We start from the raw sequence: 19,947 nt of genomic DNA, 5'->3' as shown, positions 1-19,947 counted from the left end.
CCTCCCACTCAAATATCATTTCAAGCCAGTTAGAGATGTCCCTCACCCTGGCACTGGGCAGGCAACATACCATGCGGCAATCTTGGTCCTGCTTACAAAAGATGCTCTTTGTCTCCCTGATCATTGAATCCCCTACTGCTACCATTTGTCATTTTGCTTCCCCGCTTGAATGGCCTCCAGTACCACGGCACAGTGGTCAGCTAACTCATCCTCCCGACAATCCTTGTCCCCAGCAACAATGGAGCCAGTACCATGTACCTTTTGGACAACGTCACGAGCTGAGGCTCCTCCATCCCTGAAGATGCGATCCGCTCGACCTGCCTCAGTCGCAGCCACATGCTGCTGTCCCTGACCACTGGCTGCATTCACGGTAGTGAGCCTAAGGGGTCTGACAGTCTTCTGGAACACGGTGTCTTGTTACTTCTCGCCCTCCCTGATCTGTCGCAACGCCTGAATCTCAGAGTCTGACTCATCAAATCTGAGCCGGAGTTCCACGAGCGAACAACATTTACTACAGATGTGGTCACTAGGAACCACAATGAGCTCCACCAGCTCTTACATCATCCAGGAAAAACACACGACCCTCAATCTGTCGTTTATTGAATTCGATTTTAATTTTGTTAACTGTTTAAAACGTTTTTAATGTTCCCCCATTACCTCAATATGAACAATTCATAGCCAGAAATTTGAAATGAATTTTCAAATTTGAACAGAGACTTATTCCTTAGGCAATTCACATCTTCCTGTGATTACACTTTTCACCGCCCCCCCCCCCCTAATTCAGAACACTGAGTCAGTGAATCATGAAACCGCTTTACATTCCCGGGGCCTGTTCGATAATCTCCTGCTCAGCTCTGCGTCCGATATTTCGGTTTCACCGTCTCCCAGTTTCACCCAACTCCGTGTTTTCCACCCAACTCTAAAGCACTCTCGTCCTGCCAAGTAGCACTCACAATGCAGACAATCAGTACTGCCAAACAGTGCAGAAAACAGTACTGCGTGTCTTTCCTGTTTATCGGCCTCAATATCCAATGGCCTGGAAACAGGATTAAACCAGTTGCACAATCCAACAGGTACAGATGAGTGTAACTCATCTGAATCCTGTTTCAGGAATACAACTAGCCAAACGAGCAGCTTTCAATTACCCGATTTGAGGGCTAATTTAGCTTGCAATTGAAGATCAGTTTAACTACTAGTTATACCCTTATAACCCGTTAGAAGTCACCACTTGAACTCGCTGTTTTTTACCCAGCTATAAAGCACTCTCGTCCAGCCACTTAACACTCTCAGTGCAGGCCCCTGGTGACACAGAGAGGCGGAGATTGCGACAAAGAACATAGAACATAGAACATAGAAAATACAACACAGAACAGGCCCTTCGGCCCACGATGTTGTGCCGAACCTTTGTCCTAGATTAATCATAGATTATCATTGAATTTACAGTGCAGAAGGAGGCCAGGCGGCCCTTTGAGTCTGCACCGGCTCCTGGAAAGAGCACCCTACCCAAACTCAACACCTCCACCCAACAGCAAGGGCAATTTTGGACATTAAGGGCAATTTATCATTGGCCAATTCACCTAACCTGCACATCTTTGGACTGTGGGAGGAAACCGGAGCACCCGGAGGAAACCCACGCAGACACGGGGAGGACGTGCACACTCCGCACAGACAGTGACCCAAGCCGGAATCGACCCTGGGACCCTGGAGCTGTGAAGCATTGTGCTATCCACAATGCTACCGTGCTGCCCTTAAGAACAAATAAATCTACACTATATCATTTTACCGTAATCCATGTACCTATCCAATAGCTGCTTGAAGGTCCCTAATGTTTCCGACTCAACTACTTCCACAGGCAGTGCATTCCATGCCCCCACTACTCTCTGGGTAAAGAACCTACCTCTGACATCCCCCCTATATCTTCCACCTTTCACCTTAAATTTATGTCCCCTTGTAATGGTTTGTTCCACCCGGGGAAAAAGTCTCTGACTGTCTACTCTATCTATTCCCCTGATCATCTTATAAACCTCTATCAAGTCGCCCCTCATCCTTCTCCGTTCTAATGAGAAAAGGCCTAGCACCCTCAACCTTTCATCGTAAGACCTACTCTCCATTCCAGGCAACATTCTGGTAAATCTTCTTTGCACTTTTTCCAAATCTTCCACATCCTTCCTAATATGAGGCGACCAGAACTGTACACAGTACTCCAAATGTGGCCTTACCAAAGTTTTGTACAGCTGCATCATCACCTCACGGCTCTTAAATTCAATCCCTCTGTTAATGAACGCGAGCACACCATAGGGCTTCTTCACAGCTCTATCCACTTGAGTGGCAACTTTCAAAGATGTATGAACATTGACCCAAAGATCTCTCTGCTCCTCCACATTGCCAAGAACTCTACCGTTAACCCTGTATTCCGCATTCATATTTGTCCTTCCAAAATGGACAACCTCACACTTTTCAGGGTTAAACTCCATCTGCCACTTCTCAGCCCAGCTCTGCATCCTATCTATGTCTCTTTGCAGCGGACAACAGCCCTCCTCACTATCCACAACTCCACCAATCTTCGTATCGTCTGCAAATTTACTGACCCACTCTTCAACTCCCTCATCCAAGTCATTAATGAAAATCACAAACAGCAGAGGACCCAGAACTGATCCCTGCGTTACGCCACTGGTAACTGGGATCCAGGCTGAATATTTACCATCCACCACCACTCTCTGACTTCTATCGGTTAGCCAGTTCGTTATCCAACTGGCCAAATTTCCCACTATCCCATGCCTCCTTACTTTCTGCATAAGCCTACCAGGGGGAACCTTATCAAATGCCTTACTAAAATCCATGTACACTCCATCCACTGCTTTACCTTCATCCACATGCTTGCACACCTCCTCAAAGAATTCAATAAGACTTGTAAGGCAATACCTACCCCTCACAAATCCGTGCTGACTATCCCTAATCAAGCAGTGTCTTTCCAGATGCTCAGAAATCCTATCCTTCAGTACCCTTTCCATTACTTTGCCTATCACCGAAGTAAGACGAACTGGCCTGTAATTCCCAGGGTTATCCCTAGTCCCTTTTTTGAACATGGGCACGACATTCGCCACTCTCCAATCCCCTGGTACCACCCCTGTTGACAGTGAAGACGAAAAGATCATTGCCAACGGCTCTGCAATTTCATCTCTTGCTTCCCATAGAATCCTTGGATATATCCCGTCAGGCCCGGGGGACTTGTCTATCCTCAAGTTTTTCAAAATGCCCAACACATCTTCCTTCTTAACAAGTATTTCCTCGAGCTTACCAATCTATTTCACACTGTCCTCTCCAACAATATCGCCCCTCTCATTTGTAAATACAGAAGAAAAGTACTCGTTCAAGACCTCTCCTATCTCTTCAGACTCAATACACAATCTCCCGCTACTGTCCTTGATCGGACCTACCCTCGCTCTAGTCATTCTCATATTTCTCACATATGTGTAAAAGGCCTTGGCGTTTTCCTTGATCCTACCCGCCAAAGATTGTTCATGCCCTCTCTTAGCTCTCCTAATCCCTTTCTTCAGTTCCCTCCTGGCTATCTTGTATCCCTCCAATGCCCTGTCTGAACCTTGTTTCCTCAGCCTTACGTAAGTCTCCTTTTTCCTCTTAACAAGTCATTCAACCTCTTGTAAACCATGGTTCCCTCACCCGACCATCTCTTCCCTGCCTGACAGGGACATACATATCAAGGACACGTAGCACCTGTTCCTTGAACAAGTTCCACATTTCACTTGTGTCCTTCCCTGACAGCCTATGTTCCCAACTTATGCACTTCAATTCTTGTCTGACAACATCGTATTTACCCTTCCCCCAATTGTAAACCTTGCCCTGTTGCACGTACCTCTCCTTCTCCATTACTAAAGTGAAAGTCACAGAATTGTGGTCACTATCTCCACAATGTTCCCCCACTAACAAACAAGAAGAGATACATGTACAAATAAATAAACTTCAAAATAAGCTAGGAACAACCGTCAATGGATAGATGTTGCAGGAATATGGAAAAAGTCAATGAGCAGCGCGAACGGGAACAGATGTGCGGCTGCTTGCATCAGAATAAAGTCTAACAACACCAGGTTAAAGTCCAACAGGTCTGTTTCGAGTCACTATTTTCGGAGCGCAGCTCCTTCCTGAGGTGAGGATGGACCGAAGGAAGGAGCTGCGCTCCGAAAACTAGTGTATCGAAACAAAAATGTTGTACTTTAACCTGCTGTTGTAAGGTTTCTTATTCTGCCAACCCCTGTCCAACGCCGCTAACTCTACATCATGCATCAGAATGTTGATTGAACTGATTTTCTGTGATTTACAGATCAGATTACAGATGTATGGATGTTCTGTGCGCTACAACGTTTGGTAACCTGAAGTGTTTCGCTGATGGCATTGGAGTTCTCGAGTCCTACTGTAACAAAGACACATTTTGAGAATATGTGAAGGGGTTTTCTAAGGCAGAATTGGGGAAGTGATATTCTGGAAGTGATAAAATACAGTTTTGGTACTGGAGATGATGTGGGGTCTGCACTCCACTCAATGTGAAAGCAATTGCACAGATTTTTTTTTTAATGATACAGCGCTGTACAGGCCCTTCGGCCCACGATGTTGCACCGAAACAAAAGCCATCTAACCTACACTATGCCATTATCATCCATATGTTTATCCAATAAACTTTTAAATGCCCTCAATGTTGGCGAGTTCACTACTGTAGCAGGTAGGGCATTCCACGGTCTCACTACTCTTTGCGTAAAGAACCTACCTCTGACCTCTGTCCTATATCTATTACCCCTCAGTTTAAAGCTATGTCCCCTCGTGCCAGCCATTTCCATACGCGGGAGAAGGCTCTCACTGTCCACCCTATCCAACCCACTGATCATTTGGTATGCCTCGATTAAGTCTCCTCTTAACCTTCTTCTCTCCAACGAAAACAACCTCAAGTCCATCAGCCTTTCCTCATAAGATTTTCCCTCCATACCAGGCAACATCCTGGTAAATCTCCTCTGCACCCGCTCCAAAGCCTCCAAGTCCTTCCTATAATGCGGTGACCAGAACTGTACGCAATACTCCAAATGCGGCCGTACCAGAGTTCTGTACAGCTGCAACATGACCTCCTGACTCCGGAACTCAATCCCTCTAACAATAAAGACCAACATTCCTTAGGCCTTCTTCACAACCCTATCAACCTGGGTGGCAACTTTCAGGGATCTACGTACATGGACACCTAGATCCCTCTGCTCATCCACACTTCCAAGAACTTTACCATTAGCCAAATATTCCGCATTCCTGTTATTACTTCCAAAGTGAATCACCTCACACTTCTCTACATTAAACTCCATTTGCCACCTCTCAGCCCAGCTCTGCAGCTTATCTATATCCCTCTGTAACCTGCTACATCCTTCCACACTATCGACAACACCGCCGACTTTAGTATCGTCTGCAAATTTACTCACCCACCCTTCTGCGCCTTCCTCTAGGTCATTGATAAAAATGACAAACAGGAACGGCCCCAGAACAGATCCTTGTGGTACTCCACTTGTAACTGAACTCCATTCTGAACATTTCCCATCAACCACCACCCTCTGTCTTCTTTTAGCTAGCCAATTTCTGATCCAAACTGCTAAATCACCCTGAATCACATGCCTCTGAGCTTACTAAAACACCTAAACCCCGTAACCTGCAACATCCATTCCTGTCCCTGCTCTATCCATGTCTCCGAAATGGCCACAACATCGAAGTCCCAGGTACAAACCCATGCTGCCAGTTCCCCTACCTTATTTCGTATACTCCTGGCATTGAAGTAGACACACTTCAAACCACCTACCTGAACACTGGCCCCCTCCTGCGACGTCAAGTCTGTGCTCCTGACCTCTATACTCTCATTCTCCCTTACCCTAAAACTACAATCCAGGTTCCCATGCCCCTGCTGCATTAGTTTAACCCCCCCCCCCCCAAAGAGCACTAACAAATCTCCCCCTCCAGGATATTTGTGCCCCTCAGGTTCAGATGTAGAGGTCCCACCTTCCCCAGAAAGAGCCCCAGTTATCCACAAATCTGAAACCCTCCCGCCTGCACCATCCCCGTAGCCACGTGTTTAATTGCTCTCTCTCCCTATTCCTCATATCACTATCACGTGGCACGGGCAACAACCCAGAGATAACAACTCTGTTTGTTCTAGTTCTGAGCTTCCATCCTAGCTCCCTGAAAGCCTGCCTGACATCCTTGTCCCCTTTCCTACCTATGTCGTTAGTGTCAATGTGGACCACGACTTGGGGCTGCTCCCCCTCCCCCTAAGCACCCAGAAAACACGATCCGAGACATCACGTACCCTTGCACCTGGGAGGCAACATACCAAACGTGAGTCTCTCACGCTCCTACAAAATCTCCTATCTGTGCCCCTGACTATCGAGTCCCCAGTTACTAATGCTCTGCTCCTCTCCCCCCTTCCCTTCTGAGCAACAGGGACAGACTCCGTGCCAAAGGCCCGTACCCCATTGCTTACCCCTGGTAAGTCGTCGTCCCCCCTCCCTCACAGGTATCCAAAGTGGTATACTTGTTTCTCAGGGGAACGACCGCAGGGGATCCCTGCACTGACTGCTTTTTCCCAGTCCCTCTTACCCATCTATCTCCAATCTTTGGTGTAACTAATTCCCTGAAGCTGCTATCTATGACCCCCTCTGCCTCCCGAATGATCCGAAGTTCTTTCAACTCCAGCTCCAGTTCCTTAACTCGGTCTTGGAGGAGCTGGAGATGGCAGCACTTCCTGCAGGTAAAATCAGCAGGGACACTAACGGCATCCATCACCTCAAACATCCTGCAGGAGTAACATTGCACTCCCTTCCCTGCCATCCCTCTAACTTTCTAGCAAGATCTGGCTAACAACTAAATTAAATTTTTGTTTAAAAAATAATAATAATAATAAAATATGATACTTACCTCACACCAATGGGTTTCATTATTAGGTTAGAGGAGGAGGGCGGGTGGGAGACACTACACGTGTCGTGTCTCGGGTTTCCTCTCCATCAGAATTTATTGGTGAGGGTCTTCCCAGAAGTCCGCGGGTCGAACTTCCTGTTCCCGCCTTAAACACTAAAATTAAAAGAAACAGCAAAGAGGGACCGAAAACGGGACCAGGTAAGTGTTTACCGCTGAAATTGACTAGCCTGCTCCTGTGAAGGTCTCCCAGAAATCACGAACGCACCGCTCCCTCTGAAATCGACTGGCCCGCTCCTGCAAAGACAAGTGTTTTTAAAGGAGAGACTTACCTCCCAGATTGTGAACTATCTTCTTTTAAGACTCAGACATTTGACAGATCAGTGAAACTACATTGATGGAGAGGTAAAGGTGCTTCAGATTGAACTTCACAAAATGCATTTTCACATCCAAATATCAATGACAACAAAATCCCGTGGTTAACAATACATTGGAAAATTAATATCACATAATGTTTCTAACCAGGGTCATCGAACCCAGCCAGAAAGGAATAGTAACCCGCCTAAATGATCTGGAGTGCGAAATAGGTCCGTTTTTCCAATGACATCAATTTATAAAATGTAGAAACTTGGTAAAGCGCTCCGAATATACTCCCGTTTACTGTTGGAACATTCCAGTCTTTCGTGCTCAGATTCTGGTCAACGAGGATTGCTTCCAGATTCTCATCCATTGATGTAGTATTCCTACCGACTGTTCTCAGACTCATTGTTGTATCATTCCAATCCATTGTTCTCACAGTCACAGCCATTGTTGTAACATGCCAGGCTGTGAATGTCACATTTCAATATCTCGCCTCCCACCCTCTGGAGCCGCTGATCTCTCTCAGTTGCCAAAGCGATGCTGCCGAAGAGACTTTGAAAGGAGCACCTTGAAAGGAGTCTTGGTTTAAAGAAAGTGGGCAGCACGGTAGGACAAGTGGATAGCACTGTGGCCTCACAGCGACGGAGTCCCATGTTCGAGTACCCACTGGGTCACTGTCTGTGCAGAGTCTGCACGTTCTCCCCGCGTGTGGGTGGGTTTCCTCCGGGTGCTCCGGTTTCCTCCCACAGTCCAAAGACGTGCAGGTTAGGTGGATTGGCCATGCTAAATTGCCCTTAGTCTCCAAAAAGGTTAGGAGGGGTTATTGGGTTCCGGGGATTGGGTGCAAGGGAGGGCTTAAGCGTGTCGGTGCAGGCTCGATGTGCCGAACGGCCGACTTCTGCACTGTATGTTCCACGTTCTCATTTAAAAATTGGAATCTCTCAAGGGAACCAATTTGCGTCCACGGAGGCTGATCCGATTTCCATTATCTGACAAAAGCAGTTAGTCGTAATTCAGGAACGCAGGGAAATGCTCTGGGGTTCTTGGTTTGAATGCAACCAGGGCATTTGGAGGGATTCAATCCAATAAATATACAGAAAAAAATGCCGAACGGTGACCATGAGACAAATCGATTGCCGTAAAAACCCATCTGGCTCACTAATGTCCTTCAGGGAATAATAACAACCTGAGCAGCGAAAAAGCAGGTGCAGTTAACTATTTTCAATGTTATTCAGACATGAATAAAATCTAACAATCAGCCATGGATATCAGAGTGACGCCGAGGAATTGAGGTGTGTACAGTGAACAAGATGAACAAGACAGGTGCGAATTACAAACTTTGTAGCAAACTCTGTAATGCCAACAGTGGTGAGTTTCCAGAGATCACAACTCGGGTCAAAATTATTCGTTCTGACAAGACACCCGCACCACAGATAACACGAGGTTGACTAATGCATTCGTCTCACATGCAACCCAAGATGGTCAGAAAACTTGGGAATCTGTTGAACCTTCCTATTCAACACACGCTGCGACATGACTCCACCACCGTAGATCCCGAGCACGAAAAAGGGAAGCTCAGGCCACGGGGATCGCCCCCAAAATGGCAAAATGTTGTTGCTCCAACTCGGGCGTATGGGGAAATCTGGGAAAATGTCGGAGGACACAAAGAGATAAGAATACAGCTACATTCCTCTCCCTATCCCGAGAAACCCGTCCAGTTAAGAGACATGGTGAACCCACAAGCAGGACACATCCCGCTCCACTGACAAGACAAGGACGAGCGTCAACCGGCCCGAATTATATTTGTGACCGACTCCGTCACTTATTTCCAAAACCCTCGCGAACCTAATCATTATTCACAAGGTCCTGAGAAACCTCTACAGTCCTCTGACGGGCCTGAAAGAAATCAAAAGGAACGAGTATGCATGAAATATAAATCTCCTAGTTTTGAGGGGCGCCCGCTCCTCACTCAATCTACCCACGCCCCGCCTTGAAATCAATGGCGGTGTCAGGCCTTTACAGAATGGTCCTGCAGCGTCAAATGTGAGAATATTGAGCGCCTAGTGAACGGTTGGGTAGGAGGCATCCAGCAAATGTCTATCGGATAATGGAGGGTCCCGCATCACACTTAACACCAGCAGATCTCCCCGAATTGAATGGTGCATTCAAAGGGAAATCATGTTGAGCGGTTTCAACGGCACTTGCAACAAGGTGGAGAAACTGACCCTTTAGAGTTTAAACTGAAAGTCATATTGATTTTCCATTCTGCTATCTTGAGTGATTTATCCCTTGGACAGAAGATATCCTCGGCTTCGAGCGAAGGTGAAAGTTTAGTTTATCCTTTGACACAGCAAATTGTATTGTTTACCAAATTAATGGAGAGTTAAACGCACTATCCCCGATCTCTGTGTGAAAATACATGGATCAAATGTGTACCGTGGGTCATCTGTGCGTTCAGCCAGGCAGAATGTCAGGGTTTCTATCGACGCAACAAGTGCTCTGGAATCGACAGCCTGTTTCAGCCCAACACCAATATAATAGGGGCGGAATGTCAGCAGAGGTCGCTAGAGAGGGGCTGGACCCAAGCTCAGAAGTCAAATGGTTTCCCCAAGCTATCAGGAGATAATGTGCCGAAAGTAATTGCCGGATTAGTGGTGCAGAGAGTCCAACTTCCCGTACGCTCATCAAAGAAGTCTCCTATCAGGCCAATAAAGAAGCCGGATGAATCCTGGCCCCGAAGTATCGACTACCGAAAATTGAATAAAAGAACCCCTGTGACCTCCACCGCAGTTGTGAGCAGTTCCGAGGTTTTAGTTAAAAAAACACGACACGAGCCCGGCATTTTACTGTTTTAGATACATGGAATGGATGTTGGTCAATTTCGTTCAGAAGGGAATGGCAATGTAAGTTTCCCTTCACTTTCTTGGGTCAACACTACACCTGCACATGTTTGCCACAGGGATTCCCATATTCCAAACATCAAATTTTAATTCAGTACGTAGACGGCCTTCTCCTCCAAAAGATCCAGAGAGAGGGACACAGATATCCTCGATGATTTGCTTGGCCTTCTCGCCATCCTGGGACAAAACGTTAAACCAACACGCTCTGATCATGGAAAGCCGGGTCGCATTCTTAGGCGCAATGGTGACCTGGACGAATCGAGACATAGAAAGGAAAAGGCTATAGACCACCTGACAATTCCCTTTACCCTCGATTTAAAATTCTTAAGTTTGTTTTTTAGGATTCTTTCGATATTTCTGAAACCACATTCACTGTTTAGGAACAAAAACTTCACCGTTGTCTCATTTACCAAAATCAAAACATCCCTTGGAATGGGACTGAGCTGTTCACACAGGTCATTCGTAAACTAAAAAATACATTGATCCAGGCGCCAGCCATAAAAACACCGAATCCAGAATTGCCTTTTGACATTCAAGTAGCGGCGATGGACAGTTCTATCTCTGCTGGTCTACTACAGGAAGGTACCGGGAGACTGGAACAGGCTGGCTGTGCGTCGCGGCACTTCTACCCAATAGAACAGGCATTTTCCACATTTGAACGCCACATACTGACAGTTTCCGGGGCAGAACAACTTTTCAGCTCTGCAATTGGCCTGAATACACCATTTTAGCAGAACAGACACCTCTCCAATTATTATTAGATGGACGCATAAGAGATGGAATTCTTAGTCAGATCACAAATCTCTATGAAAGATAACGTTACAAGGGAAGCACATTCCTGTTGACAGAAGTATTACACCCACTTTCCTTGCAGGCATCAGCAACCTGGTGTTGGAAGACTTCGTACTGGGCATCAGCAATGACGGGGAAGCGCTGAAATGCCAGCTCGTGGCAGAACCTGGTCCGAAGGGGCCAATTCTGCCAAGAAAAAAGAGGGAAGAAGGGGAAGTGCCCTATTGCTGAGTAGAAACCAGAGAATAATAGACAGACAAAAATAACCACTAAAATAACGTATAATGGGATCCTCGATTGAGGATGGATTGAGGGAAATCGGATGTGGCCATCATGTGGAAAACAATCAAGGGTGGGTTCTCGAGGTAAGAACATTGAACCTGCCCAGTGCCACGGGCGTTCAGAGTGTTTGATGAACAGCAGTAACATTTATAGTCACCTACCCGGAATCCGTCACCCCCACTCCCTCCCCCGTCTAACCACATGACATTTTTTCAGACAGCATGGATGTTTCTAATGGACTGACTGAATTTTTGCCGATATAGGAAGCTGGAGGGTTTGTGTTAATCGATGAAGAACCTCTCCCGTCAACTACATTAATACCGTATGTAATCGGGAACGCCTACGGAGAACAATATGAGGTAATTAAGGTAAAGACTCGTCATAGACCCCCGCCAGCAGCCAATCAAAGTGCAGAAGAGTTCGCTAAGCAAGAGGCCAGTTTGCTGCCCCGATGCATCAAACTCAAAGTGAGGGTATTATTCAATTCCAAAGATACGATTTGTTTTGAAACCAATTCGAACCCATTCTCATCATCATTGAAGAAGTAGAAGAACAAGTAAGACATCAAGGACCGGTAAATTATTTAAGACGGGTTATACATCGTGCCAAACATGTATCATAATTTGTAATTAATCAAGTTATTGAGGTTAGGGATCATCATGGAATAGCAACAACTGTAGAAAGAATGACGAACTTATGTTGGAGGCATATTTTGATAAATACGTAACGCGTTTCACTGAAAAGTGCTTGATATGTGCCCGGAAGCACATTGACCGATACGATCACAAAGGAGAACAGAGACAATTGTAACTCATTCCAACAATACTTCAAGTATTTATTTTAAATTAATTAACTAGTGCTTAAATAACACTCAGCGGGGTGCAGTGCTCCAACTGCGAGATGTGGCAGATCTGTGACGCTTCCAGCGTTCCGTTCAACTACATCTGCAGCAAGTGTAACCAATGGCAGATCCTCAAAGAGCGCGTGGTTCGGTTGGAACAGCAGTTGGATGCACTCAGGAGCATGCAGCTTACGGAAAGCGTGCCCACACCCAAGATCCAGGAAAACCGATGTGTAAACGCTAGGAAGGGCAGGCAGTCAGCGCAGGAATCCTCAGTAGCTGTGCCCTCCTCTAACAGGTATACCGTTTTGGATACTGTTGAGGGACATAGCATATCAGGGGAACAAAAAAAAAGAAATGTAAAGCACAGGAACAGGCCCTTCGACCCTCCAAGCACGTGCCGACCATGCTGTCCGTCTAAACTAAAGTCTTCTACTCTTCCTGGGTCCGCATCCCTCTCTTCCCATCCTATTCATTTATTTGTCAAGATGCCCCTTAAATGTCACTATCGCCCCTGCTTCCAGCACCTCCTCCGGCAGCGAGTTTCAGGCACCCACTACCCTCTGTGTAAAAAACTTGCCTCCTACATCTTCGCTAGATCTTTTCCCTCGCATCTTAAACCTATGCCCCCTAGTAATTGACCCCTCTACCCTGTGGAAAAGCCTCAGACTATTCACTCTGTCTCTGCACCTCATAATTTTGTAGACCTCTCTCATGTCGCCCCTCAACTTCCGTCGTTCCAGTGAGAACAAACCGAATTTATTCAACCGCTCCTCATAGCTAATGCCCTCCATACGAGGCAACATCCTGGTAAATCTCTTCTGCACCCTCGCTAACGCCTCCACGTCCTTCTGGCAGTGTGGCGACCAGAATTGAACACTACTCCAAGTGTCTTTCCGTTATTTGGACCGGGGCAAGTATGACCGATATATGAAGGACGGGTTGCATCTAAACTGGAGAGGCATAGATATCCTGGCCGCGAGGTGTGCTAGTGTCACAAGGGAGGGTTTAAACTAGTATGGCAGGGGAGTGGGCACGGGAGTAATAGGTCAGAAGTTGAGAGCATTGAGGGGGAACTAGGGAATAGGGAGTGTGTGGCTCTGAGGCAGAGCAGACAGGGAGAAGTTGCTGAACACAGCGGGTCTGGTGGGCTGAAGTGCATATGTTTTAATGCAAGAAGTATTAGGGTAAGGCAGATGTACTTAGAGCTTGGATTAGTACTTGGAACTATGATGTTGTTGCCATTACAGAGATCTGGTTGGGGGAAGGGCAGTATGACAGCTACACGTTCCAGGATTTAGCTGTTTCAGGCGGGATAGAGGGGAATGTAAAAGGGGTGGCAGAGTTACGCTACTGGTTAGGGACGATATCGCAGCTGTACTACGGGAGGAATCCTCAGAGGGCAGTGAGGCTATATGGGTAGAGATCAGGAATAAGAAGGGTGCAGTCACAATGTTGGGGTTTACTACAGGTCTCCCAACATCCAGCGGGAGATAGAGGAGCAGATAGGTAGACAGATTTTGGAAAAGAGTTAAAACAACAGGGTTGTGGTGATGGGAGACTTCAACTTCCCCAATATTGACAGGGACTCACTTAGTGCCAGGGGCTTAGACGGGGCAGAGTGTGTAAGGAGCATCCAGGAGAGCTTCTTAAAACAATATGTAGACAGTCCAACTAGGGAAGTGGCTGTACTGGACCTGGTATTGGGGAATGAGCCCGGCCAGGTGGTAGCAGTTTCAGTAGGGGAGCATTTCGGGAACAGTGACCACAAATCAGTAAGTTTTAAAGTGCTGGTGGACAAGGATAAGAGTGGTCCTAGGGTGAATGTGCTAAATTGGGGGAAGGCTAATTATAACAATATTAGGCGGGAACTGAAGAACCTAGATTGGGGGCGGATGTTTGAGGGCAAATCAACATCTGACATGTGGGAGGCTTTCAAGTGTCAGTTGAAAGGAATTCAGGACCCGCATGTTCCTGTGAGGAAGAAGGATAAATACGGCAATTTTCGGGAACCTTGGATAACGAGAGATATTGTAGGCCTCGTCAAAAAGAAAAAGGAGTCATTTGTCAGGGCTGAAAGGCGGGGAACAGATGAAGCCTGCGTGGAATATAAGGAAAGTAGGAACGAACTTAAGCAAGGAGTCAGGAGGGCCAGACGGGGTCACGAAAAGTCATTGGCAAATGGGTTATGGAAAATCCCAAGGCTTTTTACACGTACATAAAAAGCAAGAGGGTAGCCAGGGAAAGGGTTGGCCACTGAAGGTTAGGCAAAGGAACCCATGTGTGGAGGCAGAGGAAATGGGCGAGGTTAAAAATGAGTACTTTGCATCAGTATTCACCAAAGAGAAGGAATTGGCAGATGTTGAGTTTGGGGAAGGGTGTGTTGATAGCCTGGGTCACATTGAAATCCAAAAAGACGAGGTGTTGGGCGTCTTAAATTTTTTTAAGGTAGATAAGTCCCCAGGGCCTGATGGGATCTACCCCAGAATACTGAAGGAGGCTGAACACCGAATACTGAAGGAATACTGAACACCGGCCGGTAGTTCACTGGATTATCCTTGCTATCCTTCTTAAACAAAGGAACAACACTGGCTATTCTCCAGTCCTCCGGAATATCACCTGAAGACAGTGAGGATCCAAAGATTTCTGTTAAGGCTTCAGCAATTTCCACTCCAGCCTCCTTCAAAAGCAACCAGAACAGTGGCTGCAGGATATCGATAGTTATCGGGGACTCGAGAGTAACGGCCAGAGATAGGCGCTTCTGTGGACGTGAACGAGACTCCAGGATGGTATGTTGGCTCCCCGGTCCCAGGGTCAAGGAATGTCTCTGAACGAACGTCATCCAGACGTCATAGTACAGATAGGTACTATCGACATAGGCAAGAAGTGTGTTGAGGTCCTGTAGAAGGAGTTCAGCGAGTTAGGCAGTGAGCTAAAAAGTATGACCTCTAGGGTTGTGATAGTCTCTGAAATGGTGGACAGTGTTCCAGACAGCTGTAAACGAAAGTCTGTGCCCTCCTCTGACCTAAACTCCGTGGTGTCCTTGGTCTTGGGCAGAGGGCTGTTTTTCCGGCTGCTCTCCCCGTCGGTGATCGGCCGTTTGTTGGCACCGTCTCTGGCATTGTCTGGGGGTGGGGCGCCGCCTACCTACACATTGGCGCCCTCCCTCGTCTAGTGTCTCTGCTCGGGCTATGCGGTTGTCCTGGGGGTGGGGGGGGGGGGGCGGGGAGGGGGAGGCAAACACAAAGAGCAACAGTGTTAGATGGCATGGCGCATGCAGCTCTAGGGTTGGGAATTTGATGGCATCAGTGTCCAGGGTACCCAGCCAGTGCAGCAGATATTTGGATCAAGGTGAGGGTCCGGCCGTCACATGTGTGTAGCGGTAGGGTGCTTGGTACCGGAGCACAGCGCAGGGTCTCCAGTCCGGGGCACCTCCCCGACGGCCATGACGGCGGCTCCCACATCAGCCCAGGCTCGGCGAACGATGACGCCTGATGGTCTCGGTCCACGCCCGGGATCCATCATCAGCCTCCTCTCCTCCACGGTGTCAAGGTGAGTCTGCAGTTCGGCATCCCGGAAGCGCGGCGCTGCCCTCCTTGCTGCCATGTTGGCTGCGACGCTTGTGTGTGGGAGTGGGAGAATGCATTTTTTGCAGCCGCGCCAGGGAGTCAATCATGGAACCGGCGAATGGGCCGCCGTTCTGTTAACGGACTGTGGCGTTCCACATTGCGCCCGTGCTAGCCCCTTGGGGGCGGTTGAATCGCTGCAGTTATGGACCCCATCTCGACGTCAGGAAACTCCACCGTTTTCCAAAGGCATCAACACTTAGCCTCCAGAATAGAGAATTCAGCCCATGGTGAACCACGCGGCCCCCGAAATAGCTGCAGAATCGGTGCAGGTGTGGCGCTAGTTTCTCTGTCAGGAAAGGTTCGAATTCTCCGTTGGCGGCAACACTTCGGGCCGGAGTCACCGATTTTCCGGCTAGGTTCGGATCGTACGACCAACATCTCGGCTCCGCCCCCGCACCGATGCTCCGCCCAGTGGGAGGGGGGGGGGCAGCAGCCGCGTCACATAAACCCCCGGCTTTACCTGCAGATCAGGACGGAGAAGGGCCGGGTTCCTGGCCACACATGCGCACGGCGGTGGCCTGCAGCAGCCTGCAGTACAACATGGCGCCGGCCGTCCGCGGACCCCGCAAGATAGTGTCCCCTGTAACCCCCCCTCACCGCCCCGGACCATCCCTCACCATACCCTCAACCCCTGCCGAAGTCCATCTGTCACAGGAACGGCCACCCCACCCCCCAACCCCCCAGACTGCGGCACCGCTGGACATAGTCTGCAACCGCCACGCCAGGATCAGGAAAGTCGAGAGGACACGTGTCCCTCGCCATCGTGAAGTCGGCCCATCGAGGCGGAGCATCGGGGGAGGGCCTCAGCTGATGTTCTGAGGCTGTCCCAACGGCGTACGCCTCGACTAAGCTGTTTTTGAGGGGTTGGAGCATGCGGAAAACGGCTCCGCCCAGGATTTTGGAGTAAAACCGGATTCTCTGGCCAATCGCTGAACACAATTTCGGCGTCGGCAATCGGAGAATCCAGCCCCTGGTCTCAGAAACCGATCTGGCCCAGGATATTCCATAGTTGGTTAATCGACATTTTGTTCTCAGTAACCATCTCGTACACACTCCACGAGTTCAGACAATACCGAATTATTGCTCAATCTCCGAGTAGATTAAAGCCACGAATGATTACTGTAGCATCCTGATTACACGCGTCTCGAATTAACTGTCAAATGCGATCGTACCTTGACACGACAGATGACAGTACTGACAACTCCGAATAATGCTTTCGGCTGCCTGTTGCCATTTACTTCCACTCAGATGCATTGTACATTTGGAGTATCATTGCCTATGCCATATTTTACACATGCATGGATTTTATCAACGAAGAGCATCACCCACACCTTTTCCTTTTTATCTATCCTTACCAAACATGCCGCCTTGTGTTTGTTATCCGTAGGTTATGCTCCTAATTTCTCTACCTTCTTACAAATGCGCCGTGTATTTAGAGACTGTGCGTTTCGATTTGGCTTTAAAAAAAATGTTTACAAGCAGTTTTCTTAATTATGCCTTCTTTGTTGTTAGCCCATGTTTCTCCCTCCTTCTACATTTATGTCTCCTTTCCTGTCTTTCATTCCTATCTATATTTCACTCTCTAACGTCTGCCCGCTCAGATTTACACCCCCTGTCAATCTAGATCAAACTATCCACAGCAGCAAGAGCGAAAATCTCTGCAAGGATATTAGTCCCTGGCTTGCGGTTCTGCAACTTTATGATATATACCATCAGTTGTATTTGTCATATTGTCTTTCTTCTTGTAATCATCATTCAATATTCAATATTTTTAATTTAAACAACACTTGTCACCGTCACTGTTGCATCTGGATTACAGCTTTGAACATAAGAGGACCAGTGGGGTACCAATATCCTGGGCGGGGAAATTTGCTAATGCTCTTCGGGAGGGTTTAAACTAGTTCAGCAGGGGCTTGGGAACCTGAATTGTACCTCCAGTATACAGGAGGTTGAGAGTAGTGAGGTCATGAGTAAGGTTTCAAAGTTGCGGGAGTGTACCGGCAGGCAGGAAGGTGGTTTAAAGTGTGTCTTCTTCAATGCCAGGAGCATTGGGTAGGTGAACTTGCGGCATGCGTTGGTACCTGGGACTTCGATGTTGTAACCATTTCGCAGACATGGATAGAGCAGGGACAGGAATGGTTGTTGCAGGTGCCGGGGTTTAGATATTTCAGTAAGCTCAGAGAAGGGGGTAAAATAGGGGGAGGGGTGGCATTGTTAGTCAAGGAAAATATTACGGTGGCAGAAAGGACGTTTGATGAGGACTCGTCTACTGAGGTACTATAGGCTGAGGTTAGAAACAGGAAAGATGGGGTCACCTTGTTAGGGGTTTTCGATAGACCTCCGAAAAGTTCCAGAGATGCAGAGGAAAGGATTGCAAAGATGATTCGGGATAGGAGCGAAAGCAACAGGGGAGTTGTTATGGGGGACTTTAACTTTCCAAATATTGACTGGAAACGCCAAAGTTCGAGTGATTGAGATGGGTCTGTTTTTGTCCAATGTGTGCAGGAGGGTTTCCTGACACAGGATCTAGATAGGACAACGAGAGGCGAGGTCATATTGGATTTGGTACTGGGTAATGAACCAGGACAGGTGTTAGATTTGGAGGTAGATGAGCACTTTGGTGATAGTGACCACAATTCGATTACGTTTACTTTAGTGATGGAAAGGGATAGGTATATTCAGCAGGGCAAGAGCTATATCTGGGGGAAAGGTAATTATGATGCGATGAAGCAAGACTTAGGATGCAGCGGATGGAGAGGAAAACTGCAGGGGATGGGCACAATGGAAATGTGGAGCTTGTTCAAGGAACAGCTACTGCGTGTCCTTGATAAGTATGTGCCTGTCAGGCAGGGAGGAAGTGGTCGAGCAAGGGAACCGTGGTTTACTAAAGCAGTCGAAACACTTGTCACGAGGAAGAAAGAGGCTTATGTAAAGATGAGACATGAAGGTTCAGTTAGGGCGCACGAGAGTTACAAGTTAACTAGGAAGGACCTAAAGAGAGAGCTAAGAAGAACAAGGAGGGGACATGAGAAGTCTTTCGAAGGTAGGATCAAGGATTTCCCGAATGCTTTCTATAGATATGTCAGGAATAAACGAATGACTAGTGTAAGAGTGGGGCCAGTCAAGGTCAGTCATGGGAAGTTGTACTTGGAGTGCGAGGAGATAGGAGAGGTGCTAAATGAATATTTTTCGTCAGTATTCACACAGGAAAAAGACAATGTTGCCGAGGAGCATAATGAGATTCAGGCTACTAGACTAGAATGGCTTGAGGTTCATAACGGGGAGCTGTTAGCTATTTTGGAAAGTGTGAAAATAGATAAGTCCCCTGGGCCGGATGGGATTTATCCTAGGATTCTCTGGGAAGCTAGGGAGGAGATTGGCTTTGATCTTTAAGTCATCGTTGTCTACAGGAATAGTGCCAGAAGACTGGAGGATAGCAAATGTTGTCCCCTTGTTCAAGAAGGGGAGTAGAGACAACCCCGGTAACTATAGACCAGTGAGCCTTACTTCTGTGTGGGCAAAATCTTGGAAAGGTTTATAAGAGATTGGATGTATAATCATCTGGAAAGGAATAATTTGATTAGAGATAGTCAACACGGTTTTGTGAAGGGTAGGTCGTGCCCCACAACCCTTATTGAGTTCTTTTAGAAGGTGGCCAAACAGGTAGCTGAGGGCAAAGCAGTTGATGTGGTGTATATGGATTTCAGTAAAGCGTTTGATAAGGTTCCCCACGGTATGCTACTTCAGAAAATACGGAGGCATGGGATTCAGGGTGATTTAGCAGTTTGGATCAGAAATTGGCTAGTTGGAAGAAGACAAAGGGTGCTGGTTGATGGGAAATGTTCAGACTGGAGTCCAGTTACTAGTGGTGTACCACAAGGACCTGTTTTGGGGCCACTGCTGTTTGTCATTTTTATAAATGACCTGGAGGAGGGCGTAGAAGGATGGGTGAGTAAATTTGCAGATGACACTAAAGTCTGTGGACAGTGCGGTAGGATGTTACAAGTTACAGAGAGACATAGATAAGCTGCAGCGCTGGGCTGAGAGGTGACAAATGGAGTTTAATGCAGAAAAGTGTGAGGTGATTTATTTTGGAAGGAATAACAGGAAGACAGAGTACTGGTCTCATGGTAAGATTCTTGGCAGTGTGGATGAGCAGAGAGATATCGGTGTCCATGTACATAGATCCCTG

The sequence above is a fragment of the Scyliorhinus torazame genome, chromosome 23 (genome assembly GCF_047496885.1).
Source record: "Scyliorhinus torazame isolate Kashiwa2021f chromosome 23, sScyTor2.1, whole genome shotgun sequence".
Lineage (NCBI taxonomy): Eukaryota > Metazoa > Chordata > Chondrichthyes > Carcharhiniformes > Scyliorhinidae > Scyliorhinus > Scyliorhinus torazame.
The sequence above is the reverse complement of the archived record's forward strand: the minus strand, read 5'-3'. Positions refer to the sequence as shown.